At 46.8% G+C, this 6,000-nt stretch overlaps 1 protein-coding gene across 6 annotated transcripts in view; it reads right to left on the reverse strand.

The window, feature by feature from the left end:
• The window catches only part of prdm16 (PR domain containing 16), a 147,157-nt gene that overhangs the window by 47,451 nt on the left and 93,706 nt on the right, over nucleotides 1-6,000 (reverse strand). The window lies entirely within an intron of this gene.

Below are 6,000 nucleotides of genomic sequence, written 5' to 3' on the forward strand. Positions count from 1 at the left end.
TGGACCAGAGCATTGCCTTCTGACAAGGCCTATTGCATACTGCATTTACATGAATTATAGAGGCACAGTGTGTTGTTACAGTGCTACATTACCATGCATCACATGTCGTAATACAGTTTATAACTATGCATATTATATATACAATGTATATTTTCATAAATTTCCAATAAATCTTCTTTGAGTTGAAGCATGTGTAGTCTAGTGTCGGCGGTGGATGTTTATACATTGAAAGGATATAAAGCGTGCTGGCCACAGCACTCCTCTCTTTTATGTACCTGTTCATCTGACTGTTATGAAACCCAAAGCTACATGTTGAAGAGCCCAGATGTGACCTCAGAACAGTTCCTGGAACCCTGGACGGTCTCCTAACCGTCTCTGCGGGGGGAAACGCAAGACGCTAGAACACCAGAAGCCCTTCCACCCCCCCAGCCCCTCTGAGCGGTAATTCTTCAAAATGAAGTGAAAAGCGGGGTCAGTAGTGGAGAACAGAGCGCTGTCTTTTATCTGTGTGGTCCTAAAGCTCGACTTTCTCTCCAACCTGCTCGGCCTTGCTGTCAAAGATGGGGCTTGTTCTCCATCCGTTGGGGGGACGGGGGGGGGGGAGGGTGGAGGCAAGGGGAGTGTGTAGTCTGATCCCCCCTCCCTGGAGATGTCATAGGAACACTGCCTTTCGCCGCCCTCCACCCCCCTCCTCTGCCACATCCCGTTCCACACAGGGTCTCTCCTCAACACCTCCAGCCCTCATCTAACAAACAACACCCAGCTACCAGTTTTTTTTAACCTCCAGCTTCACCTCTCTGTCTGTCTCTTTCCTTCTTTCCCTTCCCCTATCAGTCTGTTAGACCGTGTGGTAGGACACTAAGACACCACTGTGCTGCAGTATATCTGTAGGTTTCAGGTGGTCGGGGGGATCAACCCCCTCCAGCCCTCCCCGCCTGGGTACACTGTAGGACTGGAGCGGGAGATCCACTGGGTCGTCTGAGCAAACAGGATATGTCCGGACCCCTATCCCCTTACTCCTCCTCTGCATTCTGAATGGAGCGCAATGTTTTCTCTGACAAGAATTCTAAACATTTTCCATTCAGATTCAGAAAAATCACACTTGGCAAGATTTGACTGTGTTTGAAACATGATCAGTCGAGGGGACAAGTTTATTATCCTACCGGGTTGCTCTTCCTTGTGTGTGTGTGTGTGTGTGCGAATGTGGTAGGTGCAGATGTGAATGTGTGATTCGAGGGTGTGATTTACATAACCTTTTGTGTGTACTGTATATGTGAGAAAGAGAGAGAAAGCGTGCGTGTGTTCGGACATGTTTTAAGGACTGCGGGTTAGGACTGTGCTCTGAGAAAGAAACACACAAACGGCTGACATGATTCTCCAAAGAGGAACAGAGTGTCACACGGACATAGAGAAAATAAACCCAGCGTTCAGCCAGGCAGAGAAAAGAAAACGACAGGTGTTTGGGGAGATTTACAAGAGAGCTCCAGAAACTGCAAGCAGGGTGAGGAACACATTCTTTCTCTTCGGAGAGAGGATGATGTGTGTGTGTATGTGTGTGAGGTGGTGGCTGTGGCGGGGTGGGGTGGGGTGGTGGTGGTGGTGGTGGTGGTGGGGGGGGGGGGTTCTGTGCTACTGTTAAGGGAAGGGCAACACGTCCAGGTTTTTCTGTGTTGTTTTCTTTCACTCCCCCTACCCTGGAAAAAAACAACATGTGATTCAATAAACATTTACCGCTGAAACAACTGGGGCTCCTATACCAGCTCTGGGAGACCTCTCAGTCTTTAAAGGGCCACTTACAAGCCCATGTGGAACTCAGCAATATTATGCAACATGTGCCTATTCAAAAATTAAGTACTTGTGGTTTGCGTAGCTACCAAGGCATCTCATATTAGACTTGTTCTTTGTAGGTGGGAAGAGAGGGGGTGGAGGTGAGGGCAGCGGTGAAGGGGGGGGGGGGTTGGAGTGGAGAGGTCTACCCACCCCCTCATTTGGGGAATTACTGTGACAAAGAGCAGGCCGGCCTAGCCGCAGAGCATCCGGAGAGCCACTGAGGAATGCTGCCCCCCTCCCCAGACACACAAACACACACATAGAAGTTGTGGGGGTTCCCACTTGCCTGGTCCCTGACACCATGAGGTGAGATGTAACTGTACTCACCATACTTTGTGTTAAAATGACCTTTCTATTTTCAGCCAGGTTTCAATACCAGAATGATCATTTGAACTGTACTGAATTGGAGCAGGGTGGTGAGCTACTCTCTACTGATGGAGATGATGTTGTACGGACCACGCAGCAGCGTTCCACTGGTGACACCTCAGCCTGGACAGACCCCTGAGAGACCCGCTTTGCATTACCCAACTTCCCAAATTCTCAAAGAGCAGAATAAAATGTGGCCACAGGGAAAAAATCCCACACTGTTATTTCTTGCCCTAGAATTTCTCTTGCCCGCGATGGCAACCCACAGACCGAGGGTAGAGCACCAGTACCTGCTTCCCAGCCCTGAAATACAAGTGCTCCCAAAATAAACCCTAAACTTTTGCCACCAGGCAGAAATGGCACTAAATGGGGTTTTCAAAACAGAAAGGTCTAAAAATACAATTGGAGAGAGTGAGGACCAGCAGCTATGTGTGTGTGTATGTGTCTGAGCGAGATGGCATTTCTGTGGCCAGCCCCAGAGCCTGAGCCAGGGTTGAGGACCCGGGGCGGCCCTGCCGCTGGAATGCTTTGGCCAACCACCGGCTTCCTTTCAACATTTATTGAAAATTGCGACTGGCACCTGCTAGGACGCCCAAAAGCTGAGGCCCACTTTTTTGCTTCCAAAGTAGGATAGCAGGATAACTAACTTTTTTTGTGATGGCTTATCTTCAATGACACACAATGTTATGAATGGTTAATATGCCATTGGTACATGGTGTGGTAATTGTCATGATATTTCCAGATATAAATGACTTTATACAACATTACATTTATTTCAAAAATAGGCCGTACAAATCAATAAATCCAAATGTTGATGCAGATGAGGCCGTACAAATCAATAAATCCAAATGTTGATGCAGATGAGACCCTACAAGCCTCCCTAGATTTGACTGTGTGTGTGTTTTCAAAGTGTATTCTTTGCAGGGAGAGACTCAGACATGCTTTCAAAAACAATCTCCCTCTTGTGCATGAAGCTCACAGAGGATTAGGGCCAGTGGAGACTCTACCCGCTGTCACTGTATATGCCCTCGGAACACCTAAACATTTCCATGCCAGCAGACCTGAATGTGTTTGTGTTCTCCAGTGAATTCTCATGCGCATGCGTTTTAAAGGAGACAAGCTCTCTCTCTCTCTCTCTCTCTCTCTCTCTCTCTCTCTCTCTCTCTCTCTCTCTCTCTCTCTCTCTCTCTCTCTCTCTCTCTCTCTCTCTCTCTCTCTCTCTCTCTCTCTCTCTCTCTCTCTCTCTCTCTCTCTCTCTCTCTCTCTCATCTCTCTCTCTCTCTCTCTCTCTCTCTCTCTCTCTCTCTCTCTCTCTCTCTCTCTCTCTCTCTCGTTGTTTCTCTACCTCCCTCTCCTTCTCTGTGTCTCTGTCTCTCTTTCTCTGCCTTACCCTATCTCTGTGCTCTCAGTGCCGCTTGGGCCCAGCTCCAGAGCCAATGTATTACAAGTGTTCCTGCTGTAAGATTATATTTGGATTCTCTAGGCTCGCTTCCAATTATTACTGGCACTTAATGCTTTTCACACCATTCACAGATCCCCTTACTCTCTTCCCGCAGTCTGGAGCTTTTGGCTGGGATCAGCACTTTTCAGCAGTTTAGGGACGGAGGAATGGAGGGAGGGAAATGGGGAGGAAAGAGAAAGACAAAAAAATGGAAGTGAAAAGGGGAATAGGAAATGATTTAGCCCTTTTTGCTGTAGCTCCAATGTTGGGGGACAGCACAAGACCAGCACCCACACACACACCAACATTCATACACACACGCACTTCGACATAAAAAAATGATGCTGTTTGCTAGCAATGCCGCAACGTGGCTAATGAGACCATTAGCATATGGAACGAGAGGGCAGCCAAGATTTAGTGGTGACCGCAAAGCACTGTCCAAGCTCTCGTTAAAACACACTATTGGCATGGTGAGAAAAGAGAAGCTTTGTCAGGAAAGAGGGGGAAAGTTTGAGTTGAGTTTGAACTTCTCTCTAAAACTGTGTTGAACTTCATTGTCTATCATCACCCGTCTCTCTGCTTCCCTCTCTCCAGCCCAGCAGCCCTCTCCTTCTTATTGAGACAAGCAAAGGAAGCAGACGACACAGAGGGAGGCCAGGAGTAGAAGAAAGAGATAGGAAGAGAGAGCGGTAAAGAAAGAGTGTGACAAGCCGTAACAGAACAGGGATTGTTGGAGCACGGATCTGGTTTTCATTAGAGAGAGAAAGAGGAGAGAGAGAGAGAGAGAGAGGTGAGGGGAGAAAGAGAGAAAGAAAGAGATAAAGAGCAAGAGATTGAGAAAGAGCCAGGCAGAGTGAGAAAGAAATAGAGAGACTAAGATGGATACTATTTGTGGAAATGCACGTGGACACACATACAAACACAAACAAACACACACACAAACACACACACACTCATGCAAAGGGAGAAATGCTTTGTCTGTGTTTGTGTATGTGTGTGTGCGTATGTTAGTCATTGCCAGGGCTATTACAACAGACAAACAGACTGATTGAGCAGGAGAAGGTCTGGTGACCTCTGGTCAGACAGGTCACCCAGGGGGACTGTCCATCATCAGCTCTGCTCTGCTCTTATTAAACCCTCTATTGATCCATCTGGAGGAGGCACAAGCCTTCGGCCATCTCAACTCACCTCAACACACCTCAGCACACAAGGCTGAAGGTGAAGAAAGGGTGTTCATGTTGTGTTGTATGAAAGGGTTCTTATATAAGATCATTTATCTGAGCACACGACCATCCTGATTGCATTGCTCCAGTTATAATTAACTACATCAATACCGTGGAACAATCAGACAGCCAGAAATTGAAATCCTGTACATTCTCCCCATACAAAATCCAACAAAACACAAGCTAGTCAACCAAGCAACAGCAAATAACAGCACACACACCTAGCCTGAAAAAGCCACCCGAAAAATAACAATAGCATTTCCCAACTCAGCGAAAAAAGGCCAATTTCCCCTGTGTGTTGGTGTGTGTGTGGTACAGTATGTGTGTGTAAGTGTCTCCCGGTTCATGGCCCTGAAAAAACACTCTCCTCATCTCCTCTCCTCAGCTGTGAAGAAATAATGGAATTATATTTACCCCTGCGCGCGTGACGCCTCAAAGTTCAGCGTTCTCTATGCGCCCTGATAAGTTGCCTATATACTTAGCCCCTGGCCATACGCTGTTTTCCTATTACCAGCATGTCCTGTTTCATAGATGGATGAACCCCGGGTTGACGTCTGCCTGCCTGCCACAGTGCAGCTCTCTCGCTGTCTCAAACACACAAACACACACACACACACGCATGGACACACAGCCACACACACCCTCCCTTACCCCCTGTGTTATTACTGAAATCAATGTCCATGTCTGCTTAGATTTATTACCACACAGCACGCAGGAGTGGATAGAGAAGCTCTTTGGAATGGAAGTCACACTAAGTGTGTGTGCGTCTGTGTATGTCTATGTGTGTGTGTGTGTGTCTGTTTCTATCTGAGATCAAGGGGATGGATAGATTACTCAAATAGGATGCATTTTCAGGTTGAGTGTCACAGATTGTGTGTGTTTGTGTTAAATCACAATATTTATTTTAGGACAATGTGTTTGCTGGTGACATGCCTTAACCATGCTTCACTTACACCAGGAAGTAGAAGTCCTTTTGTTCACAGGAACCCAAAATATATATATTTGTATTATTTTAATTTTTTTACCACAGTGCAATGCAGTGTTTATATGATGTACAAATGCTGCTTGTATAATGTGTATCCAGTACTTGAATAGTGCATGCTGAATTTGAATAATGATGTGTGTGTGTGGGTGTAGAGT

Source organism: Osmerus eperlanus, chromosome 4 (assembly GCF_963692335.1).
Source record: "Osmerus eperlanus chromosome 4, fOsmEpe2.1, whole genome shotgun sequence".
Lineage (NCBI taxonomy): Eukaryota > Metazoa > Chordata > Actinopteri > Osmeriformes > Osmeridae > Osmerus > Osmerus eperlanus.